This window comes from Mustela erminea, chromosome 1, assembly GCF_009829155.1.
Source record: "Mustela erminea isolate mMusErm1 chromosome 1, mMusErm1.Pri, whole genome shotgun sequence".
In the NCBI taxonomy this organism is placed as follows: domain Eukaryota; kingdom Metazoa; phylum Chordata; class Mammalia; order Carnivora; family Mustelidae; genus Mustela; species Mustela erminea.
Window position 1 is genome coordinate 195,329,262 of NC_045614.1, and position 20,363 is coordinate 195,349,624.

Genomic DNA, 20,363 nt, shown 5'->3' on the forward strand with positions numbered 1-20,363 from the left:
CCATATTACCCCCCAATCCCAGTCACAGTCATGATGGGGTACTTCTGGCTGAGTTTTGGTCAATAGGCTGTAGGCAGAGGTAATATAAACCAACTCCAGGCCTTGTTCTTAAGAAGCGTCCTGCAACAGCCTCCAGGCTTCTCTTCCCCATCTGCAGTAACCTTGAGAGTTTCCTGCTCCAGATGGCATAGCTGTGAGAGACAGAATCCTGGGCCCCTATCACTTATGAATGTGCTGTCTTCTATTAAAAATACTTATGGGACACAACTCACCTTCTCAAATTTCTTAAAGATAATTTATAGATTGATTCCGGAAGTCATTATGAAATGAACTAAAACACATAATTCTTAAGTGACCTTCTCTGGAAATGATTGAAAAGGTATACTGGCCACAGCAGACCTCAGTTTCTCTCACTGGCCAGTCTCCTTATTTTTGTCTGTAGCCCTGTCCTTCCTATAATTAAGAAATTGAATTTATGGCTAACTAAATATTCTTCAATATCAAGGAAATGTATGTGTATATGTGTGTATGTGTGTGTATATTTTAACAAAGTGGAGCTACATTGCTCATCTCACTCCAGGCCTCTTATGTGGAATTTGTGGCTTTCCTTGTGAAAGTACCGCTCTCCGTCAGGGACTCAGGCTGAAACAGAGGGACGCAGGAGCCTCAGCTTGGCTGGGCTTCAGGTTTGATCAGATCTTGGATGATACTGGAAAGAGTAGAGTTACACTGGGTTACCTAATGTTGGACATGGCATTGGCATGCAATGGTGTTGCTAGCAAGATTTCCTTTTCTTCAATATTTGGAGGAAGATGTTTGTTATTCTGAATCTGCTCTTATAACGAAAACAAATTCTCAGTGGCTATTTTGATACAGCCATTTTGATCAAAATGTTGGGTTCTTTTTATTTGATTTGCTTTAATGTTTCTCTCAGCTCACGGGATCTAGGTTGGACTCTAAGGAACTGACTGAGCCATAATTATTTGTTCAAGAGAAATTTCCTTCTAATGTGGATGTCCTTTATCCCTTCTATTTATTCTGGCAATGTGCGATGATTTTTTTCTATCCATACCAAATTATTTACAAAATGAGCGAATATGAGTATATTTGGATTGTTGCTCTCTCTTGGTTAAATTCTATCCCACAATGGTCCCTTGAAAGAGTCAGGAGATATCTCTATTTTATGAGGAATCTAAGCAGGGGGCTTGGGATAAATGGTCTAGAAAAGTATAAATGCTGCAGCAGATTTATTAAGTACTAGTTCCAAACAAATGCCACAGAGTACAAGAGTAATTGCCAACATTTGTGCTCTTAATTCAATTTCCTACAGATAGAAGAGCTGAAACAAAAACTATTAAAAATCCATTACCTGTTGTTTAAGAAGCAAAATGGCATTTTTCAGAATCTCCTTTTCAAGCAATTGGATGCAGTAGGCTGATGTACAGTGGGAGTGAGGGTTAGGTTGGCATTGACGTTTGCTTCCTAACTTAAATGATTAAACCTTCACTAAATTAGATCAAGGAATTTAATTTCTTCTCAAGCCTTTATGAATTTTCTCTAATACAGAAATGATCCAAGACAGAACACTCAAGAAAATTAAACAGAGACAACAATAAAAAAAAAAAAAAATGTCTGCATTGCACCCTGTGGAGGGCAGTCATGGACCATCAAACACAGAGTTTCTTGGGCAAATTTCTCAATACAATTTTCAAGGCAAATTCAGATTTGTTTGCTATATATTCACAATGTATTCATGAGGCAAGACTTGAATGGGAGAGCCAAGCCTAAAATGAAAGGAGGCACTCTTTATTAAAGTCTTATAAGCTCTTTTATATACTTGGAATCTAGTCATAGTGTTAGTTCTTAGGTAAGTTCAGTATATATAACAATTTTTATCTATATCTGACATGGGCAAAGCTAAGTACACAAGGAGGAAAATCAATAGTAAAACTGCCGTGTGTTAACGTAGGTCATGTGGCATATGACAGAGACCAGAGGGGCTTAGGGCAAGGCAGTATCTTTCTGAACAGCCAATGACATGCTGTCTCTGGAGAAAGCAAGGTCATAAAGCTGTCAGGCTTTTCCCTCTAAGGCCAGGTCAGAAAGATCATGTCCTGTCCATGAAAGAAGAGTGAGGGGGCTCCCAGGTCACCATGATCGCTGCCAGCACAGAGCCTGCACCTTTTTATCATCTAAATAGTAGAGATGCCAAGGGTTGCTTCTAAGGAGGTTTTTAGATCTTCCCTCAGAAGAGAAGTAAGTCTTAAATTCAAACACTCATTTTGCTATCTGAATGTTGTTTTAAGCTCTTTAAACAGATGCACAATCTGCATTTAAAAATCCAAGTGCATATTTGCTACAACAATTTGAGGAGGTTCAACACATTGAGCGCTCTCAACCTCCACCCCATTTCCAAAGAAACTGCCCTCATTTTAATCCCTTCTTGAAGCAAACTTTCCGCACCTCAGCCATATTGTGATCAGCAAAAGAAAGACCTTTCTTTCTTCAGAAAAGAAAAGAAACAGAAGACAGGGCTGACCAAGGATCATCCCTTTAGGGTGGGACTCTAAAGACAAAATAAAACACATCACTGGAATACAAGTACATACACACAGACACACACGTACACATTTAGGGAGAATTTTATCTGTGTGAATTAAGAGAGAGTTGGTCTAGCTCAGTGGAGAGAGGTTCATGTGAAAGCATTTTTAATATTACATAGAAAGTCAGTGAAAATGGTATGTTCACTCACTGAAATGCCACCAGAGCCATAAAATAAAGAAAAAGAATACTGAGAAGCATCCAATGCCTAGAGTATTGGTATAAAAGATTGACTACCGGAGTCAACAAGTTCTCTTCAATAAGACTCACAGATGCCACTGTAATCTGCTGAGTGCTGTAACTTAAGAAAATATTAACAAAGTTGTTTTTGTTATTTTCTTTTCACATTCTCCAGCTTCTAAAAATTAACCAACAATTTGGTATATTTAAAACTCTTTAAAGGAAAGGGTATTTAGGGATTCTATCACACCAGCAGAATCTAAAGCTAACTACTGTGACAAATGGAATGACTTTAAGTGGGATAAATGGCCACTCTTTTGTTCTTACTTGTCATATCTGAGTGATATATTTTAATATCCCAAACATAGATAGTATATAATCTATATATGTAGAAAGAACATACAAATCAATGAAATAATAGCCTAAGTTATTATTTATTTAATAAAAAACATCACAGTAACAGGAATTGAAAAATGGATGGTAAAGCCTCATCACTCTCAGCAATGATAATTTGATAATTAAGACTTTATGGTCAATGGTAAATAATTGGCCAAGCCTTGCTTTTCATAATACTTTTGGTGAGATGATTAAAGTGAAGTGTCCTAAATTTCTTGGTTGCAAAAATTGAGTCATTATGGAAAAAAAGCCAAAAAGCTTTTATTTTTTTTAATGAAATTTTTTTAACTCTATGAAACTATAAAGTGGGATAATGGGTTAAGCTGTTGTCTTCTATTATTAGTGTTTTGGCCCAAACAAAAGTAAAACAAAAGCCATCATTATTCTATCCATTATCCTAAAATATGTGTTGTTGCATCTTTGTCTCTGTTATAAAATGCCTGAAATTCTCGTCAGAGTTGTCAGACTCTACTTACTGGGAAGCTGTAAGTGAATTGAAGTAGGAAAATGCAATGAAAAATGAATGGCTGTATCATTTTCTTCTTTACAGCTCCAAACATGAGCTCAATACAGAGAGAGAGAGAGAGAGAAAGAACTCTCCAGAGCATCAGAACCCTGTAAATCATGACATATATCTTGTGCCCGCCACTGATAAACTGCACCTCGCTCTTCAGATGAAAGTAACAGATACGCCTCCCAAAGCACCAAGACTGATGGAATCAGACAGAGGAGCCACTTCTCCTAATTCCAAGACTTACGCTGGAGAGGGACGTGCCCGCAGCTCTGCGGCTATTTCCTTGCTTTCCTCCAAGCGAAGGTGTGGGCAAAGCATGCATTTTTGAATAATCCCAGGAACTCATCATCATTTTATACTTCCAACATTTTTTCTGAGAAAGATACTTCGCAGTATCCCATGTGAATTTGAGTATATATTTTATAAACTTTATTTATTTATTTATTTATCTATTTGAGAGAAAGAGAATGAGAGCATGAGCAGTGGGAAGGGCAGAGAGAGAGGGAGAAACAGACTCCTCAGGGAGCTGGGATCCCAATGCGGGGCTCAATCCCAAGACCCCAGGATCATGACCTGAGCCGAAGGCAGACGTGTAACCAACTGAGCCACCCAGGCAACCCAGGAACTTTTATTTTGAGTTCGCTGAGTTGTTGCACCTTAGTTGAGGCATGTTTTTACTTGAAGCTTAATTAAATCCATCATCTTTGGGGACTGATTTGTGTCACTGTTCCTTCCCAGGAGTCCCCAAGTTATATTAGACTCCTTGAAACATCCTCAGTCAATGTGAGCTGCCAAAGAGATGTTTTCTCACAATAAAAAAATTCGAAATATTCAATATGTCATCTTTGGCACAATACCAAATTTTTTCCTATACTGTTGTCCTTGCCATTTTTTTGATAATAAAGACTTCCTATATATCCTGGCCAGATATTAATTAGAAAATCTTTTATTTTTAAATATGGCCTAGCTATCTTTACAAATTAATTTAGTGATTTGGTCACTATCTTAGAAAACATATAATTAATTTTCAATATTATCACATTTAAAAGATTTTTGAGTGTTCTTGTAATAATGTAGAGTTGAATGGATAACAGTTCAATGCAAAAATTCAAACTTTTGTGACTAAAAATTAGGGAGAAAAAGGAAGACGAAATAGAATATGTATTTATTTGCCTCAAGCAAATATAGTCTATTATTAGACACAAAATTGCTGTTGCAAGCTAATTTCCACATTTTAGTATAGCTGAAGTTTTTTTGTATATTTTATCTAGATTGGTTAAATGCTATATAACTTTTTTCTTTAAAAATACATTTAAAATTATTATATATGTTAAAATATGTTAAGTTGATCTATGTTTGTTATGATCTGTGTTTATTCTCTCTTCTTTGTCTCCTTCCTTCCTTCCCTCTCACCTTCCATCTGTCCCTCTCTCCTTTTTTCTCAGTCGTATCAGATTGATCGAAAGGCTGGACGCCATTATGCTGAGAATTTTGCAATAGTTATTCCATATTTCATGTCTGTATAGTATATAGTTCAGTTGATTTTTCTTCCCCAGATGCTTCTGGTATTAATCTTCTTTAGACTTACTGGCTAAATTAGATCCTGCGCTTGTTAATATCTGTGGCTCTGATGATGAAATTCAGCTAATTATCTTTGATTTCAGCCACATCAACTGCATGTTCCAGTCCTTGAACCAAGGGGGCATCAGTTCATTAAAAATTTATGAGTTGGGTAGAGGAGGCATGGATACCTAAGTGAAAACTGGGCTCGTTTCCGGGTGACAAAGAAATAAATTTTGGGGGAAAAGCTCAAAACCCACTAAAACAGTCCAATGAGGCACACCTCAATCTTTTCTTTCTTTTTTTTTACCTCTGTCTGTCTCTATCTCTCTTCCTCTGTGAGTGAATGCACGCATTACTAGAAACTCTTTTAGTGAAAACCGAAGAGGCTATAAAAGATGCCATGGTAGCCTGTCTCTCCCAATCTCCCAATTGTTTCCCATTTTACCATCAGTGCTCTTTTTTGGTAACAAACTTAAAAAAAAAAAAAAAAAAAGTTTGTTTGAGAGAGAGAGAGAGAGAGCTAGCGTGAGCATGCGTGGAGGGGGAGGGACAGAGGAAGAGGGAGAGAGAGAATCCCAAGCAGACTCCACAGCTGAGCACAAAGCCAGATGTGGGGCTCATCCCATGAGCTGAGATGAATTCCCTGAGATCGGGACCTGCGCCAAAATCAAGAGTCAGATGGTTAGCTGACTGAGCCACACAGGTGCCCATTTTGTAACAAACTTTTTATATGATAACAGTTTTAGATTAAGAGAGAAGCTGTAAAGATCATATGGAGATTCCATATACCTCACATCCATTTCCCCAATTGTTTATATGTTAATATCACTATGGTACATTTGTCATAAGTAATTAATCAATATGGACACACTGTCATTAATTAAAATCCATATTTTATTCATATTTCCTTTGTTCTAAACTGATGTACCTTTTATGCTCTAGAATCTTATTCAAGATACTACGTTTATATTTAGCCTCTGTTTCTCCCGAAGTCCTTGGCTATGACAGTTTCTGAGACTTTCCTTGTTTTGGATGACAGCTCGACCTTGACAGCTTTGAGGATTCAGGTATTTTTAGAATCTCCCTCAATTAGAATTTGCCTTATTTTTTTTTCCTCTTGATTAGAGTGGGGTTAGGAGTTTGGGGGGGAAGATTACAGAAGGAAAATGTCATTTTCATCACATTATATCAAGGATACAAACTGTCAACATGACATCATATTGACATGATGTTAATGTTGATCACTTGGCTGAGATAGCGTTTGGCAGGTTTCTTCACTACAAAGTTATTCCTCTTTCCTCTTTTTCATGCTTCACTCTTTGGAAGGAAGTCACTATGTGCAACCCACACTGAACGGTGGAAAGTTATGTTTTATCTTGATGGCAGAACATCTACATAAATTGTATAAAATTCTGCACACCTTTGCCTATTTTCTCCAATTATTTATTTATTCAGTCATTCATATTAGCGTAGACTCATCAGTATTTATATTTTTACCTTGGATTATATTCCAATACTACTTTTTTAATTTTGTGGCTCAAAATGTCCTACCTTTGGCAAGGGGGATCTCTTCCAGTTGCCTTCTGTTTCATTTTGAAATACTTCCTCCCCAACTGTTTTCTTTTTAAATTTCTATCCTACCTGAAGTGTTAGTTACTACTCTAGAGTGGTGGCTCTTAAAGGTGGTTCCCTGGGGCACCGGGGTGGCTCAGTGGGTCAAAGCCTCTGCCTTCGGCTCCGGTCATGATCCCAGGGTCCTGGGATTGAGCCCCGTATTGGGCTCTCTGCTCAGCAGGGAGTCTGCTTCCTCTCTCTCTCTCTCTCTCTCTTTCTCTGCCTGCCTCTCAGCCTGCTTGTGATCTCTATCTGTCAAGTAAATAAATAAATAAAAAATCTAAAAAAAAAAAAAAAATGTCGTCCCCTGATCATGATCCTCACTGACATCTGAGAACTTGTTAGAAATACGGGCCCACCCCAGACCTACTGACTCAGAATCTCTGGGTGTGGTAGCCAGCAATCAGTCTTCTATGGTGCTTGGGAAGATTTCAGATCCAGTGCCCTAGGGTGTCATGAGAAGAGAGGAGGGAGAAAGTATATACACCATTCCACAACAGGTAACTGAAGAAAAAACAAACAAACAACAACAATAACAACAACAAAAACAAGTAAATGATTCACTTACAGGCATTCAGCAAATACATTACATTCTGGATGAGATATGCTGATTTCCAGTTGGAAGCCATTCTTTTAAAGATCTGGATTCTTGTCCTTAAAGATTTTATTTATTTATTTATTTGTTTGTTAGAGAGAGAGAGAGAGAGAGCGGGGGCGCAAAAGCAGGCAAAGTGGCAGGCAGAGGCGGAGAGAGAGAAGCAGGCTCCCTGCCGAGCCCGTTGTGTGACTCAATCCCAGGATGCTGGGATCATTACCTCAGCCAAAGGCAGTGGCTTAACTGACTGAGCCACCCAAGGGTCCCTGGATTCTTCTCTTTAAATGACTGTTTCTTTCAGTTTTAATTTAATTATCAAGTAACTTTTGCAGGAATATTTCAAACCCATCTGTCTAGTCTAAATTCTCTCAACTTCATATCATTTACATACATTTTATCATAGGATTTAATTTCACTTCATATAATTATTTATAAGGACAAAATCAGTAAAACGTCTCTAAAACCTCTATGAAGAAAATAAGCACACAGGTCCTCTAAGAGTGAATATTAAACTAGTGTTCTTGCTAACCCCAAATTTCTCATTGGCTCCGTGTGTGTGTGCGTGTGTGTATATGGGTGTAGTTGGTTTCTCGCCAAAGCCAATTAATAGCACAAGAAAAATATTGAGTTGTATTTGGAATAAGTGTCAAAGAAAAATGCCAACTTTTATTAAAAGTTTCCATTCTGTCTCAAATGAAACCCACATTCTTACTATATTCTTTTCTATTTTCTTTTTTTTTTTTAAGATTTTATTTATTATTTTGACAGACAGAGATCAGAAGCAGACAGAGAGGCAGGCAGAGAGAGGAGGAAGCAGGCTGCCTGCTGAGCAGAGAGCCCGATGCGGGACTCGATCCCAGGACCCTGACATCATGACCTGAGCCAATGGTGGGAATCAATAATTTTTTGAGTTTAAAAGTTTTTGTTATTGGTGTCTTCATAAGCTTCTTTTAGATTTTAATGTATTAGTATGTATACATAACAGAAATAATTTCAATTCCTATTTACTTAAAATTGAAAAATCTTTTTTTTTAATGACTTTATTTATTTATTTGACAGAGAGAGACACAGTGAGAGATGGAATAGGGGGAGTGGGAGAGGGAAAAGGAGACAGGCCTCCCACTGAGCAGGAAGCCTGATATAAGGCTCGATGTCAGGAACCCGAGATTATGATCGGAGCCACGCTTAACAACTAAGCCACCCAGGCACCCCAAATTGAAAAATCTTTGTTATTCCTGGTCTCCGAGGAGCACTTCAAGTATATATCACCAGCCCTGTCTGCAAAGGCCATTGTTAACTTTCCACAGAACCTGGTTTTATAAGGGCTTTGCGTTTCTACAAAGGGAGCAATTAGTCACATCGGGTTAAGTCTCTTCTATTATCAATATATTATTTAACTAGTTTTTTATCCACACATTTTTAAACAAGTGCAATGGTAATACATACTTCAAGAACGTATCATTGAGTTGAGCTTCATTCTACAAAACCTGAAAGCCTATGTCATAATGAGAAGGATGCTAACATTGATTAGGCCTGGTTCTCATTGTCTGAATCATAGCGCTCAACTTCCCAGTGTTCCATACAGAAACACAGCTGTCACTGCCAAGCACTTCAGTGCTCCCACTTTCAGGCTGGATGATGTCTGACTGCCAAAGGAATACATCAGTCATTGCACAAGATGACTCACACCATGGGCATCTTGGCAGGAACATACATTTTGCTAACAATAGCGTTTCTCTGGAAAGCTTTAAGCATTAATGCATTCCTATTTTTATTCTAACCAAAAGACCCTAATCACAGGAAAATTGTCAACTTTTCCCACAACCATTCAATACATCTGGGCGGCTTTTAACTAAAACTAGAGAGTAAATTTATTCCTCAATACTGTTCTTATGATTTGTGCCTAAAACCCTCAAAGTATTGCCAAATGGTAATTCTTGCTAAGGTGTGCTTGTAGTGGATTTTCTTTGGTGTTTGTGTGTTGATTCAAAATATGTTTATTCCATTATTAGGTTAATAACCTTAATTTAAAAAATATAAAAATAAATGAAAGAAATATCTTACATGAATGGTTAACCTGATGCTCAGAAATCAAAAGATTTAAAAAATTAAAATTTTTGTCTATTGGACATCTTTCTTTTCTAGCAAAATTTTACAATCAAGGTAAGACTAAAAGCAAAGCATGGCATGTAACATTTTTCTATATTTCAAAGAAAGATATATTTGATATGTTCTTTTTGTTTCTTTCTGGTGTGACTCACTTTTAAATGCACAACGGAAGTCATTGTAAAATTAATTGAGTATCATAAAAATGTATAACCTTATACTGAGTATAATAGATATATTATGTGCCATGTTTCAAACACTGTATGATTTTAAAGGTATTTATAGCATTTAAATGATCTCTGTAGTAGTTTTAAGTAATTCTTAGTGTAAAAATGAGACAGATTTTAGAATATCAATCATTCATCAAAGGATATATAATCGCTCAGTTCAGCTAACATAAAATTGACATGATAGTCAATCATGAGCTCAAATTATTAAGGAAAGGTTAATGCCTGTTAATATTAATATGACCCAAATAACAGCATTTTTTTTCTTAGTAATTACCACTTTGTCTGTTGAATAATATTTCAAGAAGTGAAGTATGTTCTGTCCTTTTGAATGTACATACATACACACAAACACATATAACTTTGAAATTGATAGAAAGATATGAGCTCAGCATAGGTGTCAAATGTTTAACATGTATTAAATTACTTAGAATAATCATTGCTAGAAGACACATAAATTGTTGAAATCTCCACTCAATAAACTCTATCAGCAAAAAATTCATACAAATGATTTTAAGGTGATAGAATGTCTGTATTTCCTATGTATCTACTGTGACAAAAGATTACTGATAGCTTTCTCAGGTTTGATTTTGGTTCCAATGTAGTGGACAATTCCAGTAATGTCCTTGGATATGATCAACCTGATTTAATATTATTAGCAGACTTAAAAGTGGTGTGTAAATCTTGGGGGGGGGTGATAATTTTGGGGTCTAGAATGTGTTGTTTCAAAGTTTTAATGACCTAACCAATTTTAGGTCAACTTTCTTATGGGACTTTTATTCTACTGTCACTTTACAAAGTATTTTTCTTAATTTTTATTCTATTCAGTATTTAAAGAGTGTTTATGTTCTTTTGTAGGAGAGAGGGTCAACAATAATAGTTGTTAGATCAAGTATTCATATTTAGAAATATATGTGATTGGCATAATAACCTGGCTTTTTGAAAGAATAACCAAGGTGAAATATTTATTTAAAATATTCATAGGTTAAAATTATGTTTACAGATGTATAGTGAGACACCCTGCAAAAGAAGTTCAAAAATCAAAACAGCTTACATATTTGTGTTTTGAGAAGCTTTAAGAAATTTTATTCACATCTGCGTGATTCTTCGTATCATTCTCCCATTTTTTTTTTTTTTCCTGGTCCAAGTCTGAACTGATTCAACTGTAAAATCAGTGTCTTATTCTGATACTATAGGATTAGAAAGAATTATTTTGTCTCTGTAGTTGTGGATGTATTCTGAATGGTACATGCAACACAGGCAGTTTTGAAGGAATACCAAGCCATAGGAGAAAAAGATGGTCAAATATTACTAGTACATATTCATACCACATATGAAATAAAATATGCAGAAAGCATCCTAGATTGTCACATGTCAATGCCATGAAATCCCCTCTTCCAAAGTTCTCTCTGGATATCTAAGAGAGAATTATTCTGATGGTAGATGGTGCCTTGAGTGTGGTATAGCTTAGCTAGGAAATAGTAATAGAGATAATTAGAACTTGGGTCTGTACTAGTACAAGTATATACTACCTTATGTTTACTGCATTTATTAAATCATTTAATAGGCTATGAAAAATCCAATAAGAAATGTTTGAGGAACACCTGAATCCATTCTCCTGCTGCCATCAAATGATATTTATGAGTAAAGATGATGCCTTCCATAATCATATTTACATATTTATATAATTTTAATATGTAGCAGGTGTATTCTTATATCTATGAGGCAAGATATAAAAATTATATGGTGTCCTTCCTGGAAAAAAGCAATTCAAGTATGTATTTCACAGAATTAATGCATTATGACTCAAAGCAGAGTATAGCTGGGTAGATCAGTTATTGCATAACTGAGGGAGTAAGCTGTATCTGTTTTAGAAGATAAACTTTGCTGGGTGTTGGTTAAACAGGGACAGAAATAACCTAACTCAAATGGCACATTCTGCCTCCAAAAATCTATCAAAACCAATTTACTACTATCTACATTTTTTGTTATTATTCTAATGGAAGTCTTCATACCTCTTGCTTGGACTACAGTAATCTATCTGGGTCCTTCCTTTTACTGTGACTTTATATAATTTTTACTTGTCACTTTATAGTTCTTGTTCAGTGACCTTTTAAAAATATAAACAAGACCAAGTTATTGTCTTGTGGAAAGCCTTGCATCTCTGCCGACTAAAACCCAGCCCTCACTGCTCTGCACAAATGTTCTAGTCTGCTTTGCTCCAGTCTTTCTGATCTTTTATCCTTTCCTCCAGATAACTGTGATCATTTTGCCACAGGGTCTTTTTTTGTGTGTTTTTATTTATTTGTTTGCCTTTCATTCTGATTTGATTATTATTATTATTAATTATTATTATTTTACTCTAGATCTTTGTTAAGCTGGTCCTGTCTATTCGTTCAGATTTCAGTTCCAATGCCACCTCCTCAGAAGGGTGTTTCTTGCCAACCACCTAAGTCCTATCCACCTTCCGACCCTCATTCTATACTAGAACTATATTTGGGTTTTGGGGTAGCATTTATCACTATATGGTATTTTCTTATTTATTAATTTATTTTATTTCACACTAGAAATATTCACCTTGAGAGTGGAAACCTCGTCTATATTTTCACTTCTTACCCCCCCAATACCTAGAGTGATACTTAATACATCACAATCTTTCTACCTATTAAATATCTGCAAGAATAAATAGAGGAAGTCCTCTGTTTATCATCAAAAGTGATTTGTTTTTCTAAGTAACTTAAAGATGTCAAAGCACAACCAATTTATCTGTTTGAACTACATGTTTTGAAAAACAATGAAATAATCAAGCTCTCAATTAGTCCATTCAGGCTTCTATAACAAGATGCCACAAATGTGGTAGTTGGTAAACCACAGAACTTTGTTTCCCGCAGTTTTGGGGTTTTCTGTAATTGAAAAACTTAAATTAGAGGGGCACTTGGATGGCTTAGCTAGTTAAGTGATGGACTCTTGATTTCAGCTTAGGTCAAGACCTCAGGATCATGATATCGAGCCCCATGTTGGGTTCCATACTGGGCCTGGAGCTTGTTAAGATTCTCTCTCTCAAAAAAAATTAAAAAAAAAAAAAAATAAAACTCTCTCTCCCCCTCTGTCCCTTACCCTCACTCCCCAAAATCCCCAAGCCAAACTAAAACAAACAAAACTTAAATTGTTTTACAATGCCTTTTCTAGCTTTTTATATATTTTCTTCTTTAACTAGGTTATGAGGTATTAGAAAGCATTGTGACTTATAGTTGTTTTGCGTATTTTATGTACCTAGCACAATGCTTAGTAACAACTCTAGCTACTTGACACATTTGCCTAAGAGGATGAATAAATGTAATTCACTACCATGTAAACTGGCTACTAATTACCAAAATGCTTTTTACCTTGTAAAGGACACACAAGTCTCCTATCTTTCCCAACTGTCCTTACAGTGAGATGTGGCCATGTAACTGAACTTGAACCTCTCATGCTAAGGCCCTTCTATGCATGAACTTTTTATGCATGATCTTCCAACTTTTTTTCTTCCTAGTAACCTTGTAACCCATCAATGATAATGGAGAAATTTTAGCGGTCACACACTGAACATAAAGAAAAATATAGAAGCAGTCTGGTTCCCTTCTCCCTGCAAATAAAACAAACAAACAAACAAACAAACAAAAATCTTGAGGAAAACACACCACTTAATATGGAGCTAGGATTTGGGACTTATTGTGGGGAAATAAAAAAACAAAAAGTTTTATCATATTTGAGCCTATGTATATAATATCTATTTGCTATGTATTTTGTACATAAAATTTACACATATTTATTTATATTTAATATACATCTTTAACTTGTTATAAAAGATACCATTATCTTAATTGATACATTACATTGCTAGTCAGGTTGTACCTGATTATAAAATAATCTAGGTGTTATGATTGAATGATTGAAGCCTTTTAGCAAAGAGGAGATAGTTCTGAATCTGAATACATAGATTTTTCTTGACTCTTCCTTTTCTTTTTTCCAAAGTTTGCGATAAATATTTAGTGTATGGGGTGCCTGGGTGGCTCAGTGGGTTAAGCCTGTGCCTTCAGCTCAGATCATGATATCGGGTTCCTGGGATGGAACTCATGCATTGGGTTCTCTGTTCAGCAGAGAGCCTGCTTCCCCCTGTCTCTCTGCCTGCCTCTCTGCCTACTTGTGATTTTTCTCTCTCTGTCAAATAAATAAAATCTTTAAAAAAAAAAAAAAAAACTAGTGTATGTACAACTTACCTCTAAAATTTTTGCATTTAATAAATAATAAAAATAATGGCATCACTTAAATGTGCAAATTCCTTTCTAAATGATAAGAAGCATGTATCATGATGCAAACTTTAGAAAATTAATAATTTTTGTTTACTTACTGAAATATATTAAGCTACTTTCTCTAAGATATGGTGAGTGCCCTCTATATTTCTATTTTATATTGTATAAAAATTAAATATTTATATTGTATCTGTATCATTATTTATTATATATATTATCATAGCTATACTTTATGTTATATCTATACTATATATTATATCTATATTATTATATATGATGTTATACCTATATTAAATTTTTCTATATAGAAATATTTCCTGTTGAAAATCAATTCTCTTAAAATCCAACTAAAATGTAAACACCGCTGGAAAAGCTTTTTAATCTTATATCTGATGCAAGGTAGCTCGTTACCTGATATCTACCTTGTATTCCCACAGTCTTTTTTTCACACTTTCTTTAATTCACACTGTGTTATTTGACACATTTTGTGCACATACATTTTTACCCAGAGAACAGCAATCATAGAATGCTCACCATTATGTTCTGTAGCATACCACAGATATACTATTAATAAATGCATTGGTGTTTTGAGTCAACTCCTTAAACTCCTAAACCAAAGGTTAGGGTTTTTTGTTTGTTTGTTTTTTGTTTTTTTTTTAATTTTTTCTGTTTGTTTGTTTTAACTGTACTACTTGCTGAAGAAAAATTATAACTTTCAAATGAATCTACTCTTATGATTTCCCTTAACCATTTAATTAGAACAAAAATAGTATGAATTTATTTTTCCTTAGAAATGGAATATTTCTCATGTTGCTTCTTGAGATCTCAGTTGAATACGTTTCAGTAATATATGTGGTTACATATATATTACATATATATTTGAAAATACAATGTCCTTTTTTAAAAATTTTATTTATTTATTTGAGAGAGAGAGAGAGCACTAGAAGGGAGGAGAGGGAGAATCAGGCTCCTGTGAGCAGGTAAGCCAACATGGAGCTTGAACCCAGGACCCTAAGATCATGACATGAGCCAAAGGCAGACACTTAACCAACCGAGCCACCCAGGAACCCCCCCAAAATATAATATTCTTATAATCTCACTAATGATCTCAAAATTCTATGATCCGCAATTAGTCTTGGTAGACTATCAACATCATAGAAAATGCATCCCATTCCTACTCAGTTTTACAGAAGGAAAAAGAAAACCTAGCTTCATTATATAGGTCAAAGTATTATGTTACTTTTGGAAGACATGCAGGACTAATGAAGGACACTTTAAGGTTATCATATGTTTCAGTAGAAGGAAATGGACATTTACTTAATTTTAGAAGCAACACGTATTTAGGGCAGTAAGAGATCAGAAGTTTCTTCCAGAAGAGCTATAATTTTATTGTTAAGACTTTCCACTAAAGAATTAAATACATACAGAAAGAATGAAAAATAGAAAATGTGTAACCTAATAAGTTTTTCTCTTTTCGTTTATTATTTTTTACTTTATTTATTAAATTAAGGTTTTATTTTAATTCCAGTATAGTTAACATGTAGTTTTACATTAGTTGCAGGTGTACAATATAGTGATTCAACAATTCTATACATCATTACTCAGTGCTCATCATGATCAGTGTACTCTTAATCATTTTCACATATCTCACCCATTCCCATACCCATGTACCCTCTGATATGTTTTATTTTAACTTGATAAATTTTTTAAAAAGTCAACTCAGTTCTGTAATCACTATTCAGGCCACAGAATTTCTTACCAGCATACCAAACTTCATTATCAGTTGCTCCCCACCCTTCTCTTAGAAAGGTACCCACTCTCTTGAATTCTATCACACAGTAGTATTGCTTCTTTTAAACTTTATACACACAGGATAAAAAAATACATATTATTTCTATTTTGTTTGTTTAATAGTACATTTATTTTGTGTTATTTGCCTATATTTTGCATATAGCAATAATTGGTTCATTGCAATCACTAGATAATCTGTTGATGAATATTTAGCTTGTTTTCAGTTTGAGGCCATTATGAATAATGCGTATTGAACATACTTTGCATGCGTTTATAACTATATGCAAGAATTTATACTGAGTCCACTTTTTAGTCTTAGGGTATGTTCAGTTTTTTTAGATACTACCACAACAGTTTGCAGCAAATTTACTAGTGACGTTTGATAGTTAATATTTGTTCCACATTATTGCCAACACGTTACATAACTATATTATCTATCTACCTATCTATATCATCTATCTATCATCTGTCATCTATTTAAGCTTATATAAAATAAAATATTTATAAATATCTATACATATGCTTTATATATGTATGTATATATATATATATAATATTTTATCTCTTATTTTGTGTATATGATTATATCCAGTTGTGTTTTTAATTCACATGTCCAAGATCACTGATGTGGCTACCTGGTTCTTCATGTGTTCATGCAAAGACTTTGATGATCATGGACAACCATACTATTCTCACTGAGATACTATTCTTTCTGCCTGAAGAATTGTTTAATAGTTACTTTAGTAACAGCCTGCTGCTGATCACTTATTTCAGTTTTCATTTGTGAGATATAACCATATTTGTTCTTTATTTTTACAAGATACATAACTCCAGGGTATCAATTATTTTCATTTGCACTTGAAGATAATTTTCAATAGTTATTTCCTTTCTTCCTTCCTTCTTTCCTTCTCTAAGAACTTAGCTGTCAATCTGACTGAAACTTACATTTTTAATTTTTAAGTAATATGCATATTTGCTCTGGGTGCTTTCATTAGGTTTACTCAGTCTTTTTTTTTTTTTTTAATTTATTTTTTATTTATTTTCAGCATAACAGTATTCATTGTTTTTGCACCACACCCAGTGCTCCATGCAATCTGTGCCCTCTCTAATACCCACCACCTGGTTCCCCCAACCTCCACCCCCCCACCCCCGCCCCTTCAAACCCCTCAGATTGTTTTTCAGAGTCCATAGTCTCTCATGGTTCACCTCCCCTTCCAATTTCCACTAACTCCCTATTTTTTTTTTTAATTTTTTATTTTTTATAAACATATATTTTTATCCCCAGGGGTACAGGTCTGTGAATCACCAGGTCTTTTAATTTCAGCAGAAATATGTATGTTATGCCCAGTTGAGATTTTATTCATATTTATTTTCTTTAAAATTTAATGGCTCATTAAGACTGTGGCTTGAAGTCTTTTATCAGTTTTTTAAAAATATTTTATTTATCTGAGAGAGAGACAAAGCATGTGAGTGTGAGTGGGGGGAGGGGCAGAAGGAGAGGGAGAAGCAGACTCCCCACTGAGCAGGGAGCCTTACATAAGAGCTCAGCCCCAGGACCTTGAGATCATGACCTGAGCCCAAGGCAATGCTAAAGAGACTAACCAAACCAGGTTCCCTTTTTATCAGTTTTGAGAAATTCTTTTGCCATTTTTTCCTTCAACATTGTTTCTGCCCCATCCCTTTCTTCTATTTTTGGGAGTGCCGTTACAAATATGATAGACTGCTTCACTATTTTCCATGTATCTCACATACTTTTTTCCATTTTTACTCTTTATTTCAAGGCTTTCATTCCGTGTTCTTTCCATTCTTTCAAACTTTGTTAAATCTTTTAATATCATCCATGACTTTTTAAAATTCACTTATTTTATTTTTCAATGAAGGACTTCCATTAGATTTTTTTAATGATTATATTTCTCTGCCAAAATCCACCATGTTCATGTAACTTTCTTGCATATGTATGTAACAGTTATTTTAATGTCTATAAAAAAAAATACCTTCAGGATTTGCATCTCCTAGAGACCTGTTTACATTCTTGGTTTTCTTTTTTTCTAGTGCTTTTGGACAATTCTTATGCTTACTCCATTCATTTTTAGTTGAATGAGAGATCTTTTGGATGAAACACTGTACATGTATCTTAATACCTTGTATGATAATACCTTTCTTCATGAAAAGATGCTAATTTTATTCTGCCAATTAGATTGAGGTTACATCACCATCTGGACTTTGCTTCTCTTTTTTGCTTGTCCAGCTTTTGTAGTGGTGGTGGTTTTGAGCAGAAGACCTATACAATCCCTTATAAATATAAAACTGCTTTAAGTAAATTGCAAAAGAGCAAAATCCTTACAAATGAAAAATAACAAATAGAGCAATAATATATTGTACTAGATTGATAAAGATTAGAATGTATTTAATTTATACTACCCATTAACAATTTTAAATTCTACATTCAAAATAATTACTTGAATTATGTGTAGCATTAGATAAGACTTTAATATATCTATCTATTTTTTGTCACTGATCTTAGAACAATAAATAATTATTGATTTTTGTTACTATTCCCATAACTTTTATTTCATTAATGAGTTAAATATTGATTTTGCATAAACAGTTTTCAAAGTAGAATATTCAGTAAATAATTTGCTGACACAAAATAATATTAAATGTTTTCATACTTATGCTTTAACTTAATGTAATTTGGAGCATTAAAATCCCATATATAAATAAATAAAACATTTTTTTTCCCTGATTAACTTGTCTACTTTGCAGTAGCAGTCACTAGATACAATTTTCTACTCTATGCTGTTTACAATTTTAGGATGTAGTTTCAGAGATGTGTGCCTTTGGCCCCAAGAAATATCCAAAGTATAAGGGGAGAAATACATAGTTTTTAATTTTTAGGTTTTTTTTTTTCCTGTTCCTTCTTTGTATATTCCCTTGAGAGTATCATCTAAATAATTATACACCTAGAAAATTGTTTTGAGAACAAAATCTGTTTAACACTGTATAAAAAAATCTCTGGCCAAAAATTACTGACGTAGAAAAAAAAAGAAAAAAAGAAAAAAAAAGAAACCTCGATAGACATTAACTAATTATAGCCTTTCTGCAGGCATTACTAAAATTTTGAAATTACACTGGTAAAAATATGTGTTTCTTGTTCTCAGGGACCTGTCTAGCAGATATAAGCATATGTAAACAAATATATAATACAGTATAACAAAATGGCATAAGACAGGGTTTTGGAAGGAATTTCATGATAAAGAGACAAACATATGTTATACAGAGTGGTTATGCCAAATAATTTTCATTGAATTTTGATTCTGCTAGTCAGAGAGAACTCCTGGCATTCGTAGAAAGGACATGAGGCTGGATGGGTAAGTCAGCTGAGAGCAGATAAGTCTTATAAGAAAACAATAATTTCTTCTATATGGCTTTAAATATTGTTTATAACAACCATTTATAACAACCAAATATATACCCTACACCTTGATTTCTATTGATCTCTAATAAGCAATATGTCCAATGGAGGAAGTCACTACTATTTCATGAGACATTTGTTTTGGTGGTATAGCAGACATTTTTTCCCTTAAATTCCACATATGAGTGAAATTATATAGTATTTGTATTTCTCTGATTTATTTCACTAAACATCATATTCTTTAGTTCCATCCATGTTGTTACAAATGTAAAGATTTTATTCTTTTTATGGCTGAGTAACATTCCATTGTGTGTGTGTGTGTGTGTGTGTGTGTGTGTGTGTGTTTGTCTTTTTTATCCAATTATCTATCCATGGACACTTGGGCTGTTTACATAATTTGACTATTGTAATAATTCTGTGATAGACATAGGGGTGCTTAAATATTTTTGAATTAGTGTTTTCATGTTCTTTGGGTAAATATCTAGTAGTGCAATTAGTGGGTCATATGGTAATTCTCTTTTTAAGTTTTGAGGAATGTTTTTGCTGCTTTTCACGGTGATTGTACCAGTTTTCATTCACACCAGTGGTGTACAAGAGTTCCTTTTGCTCCACATCCTCACCACCATTGTTTCTTGTGTTTTATTTTAGCCATTCTGACAGGTATGAGGTGAGATATCTTCTTGTGGCTTGGATTTGCATTTCTCTGATGGTGAGTGATGTTGAGCATTTTTTCATGTGTACATTGGCTTTTTTGTATGTCCTCTTTGGAGAAAAATCTGTCATGTCACCTGCCCACTTTAAAATTTGATTACTTGTTTTTTGGGTGTTGAGTTGTACAAGTTCTTTATGTATTTTGGATACTAACCATTTATGAGATATATCAATTGTAAATATATTCTCCCATTCAGTAGGTTGTCTTTTTGTTTTGTTGATTATTTCCTTTGCCGTGCAGAAGGTTTTTATGTGGGTGTAGTCCTAATAGTTTACTTTTGTTTTTGTTTCCTTTTCCTCAGGAGACAGATCTAGAAAAATGTTACTATTGCCAAAGTCAGAGAAATTACTGCCTATG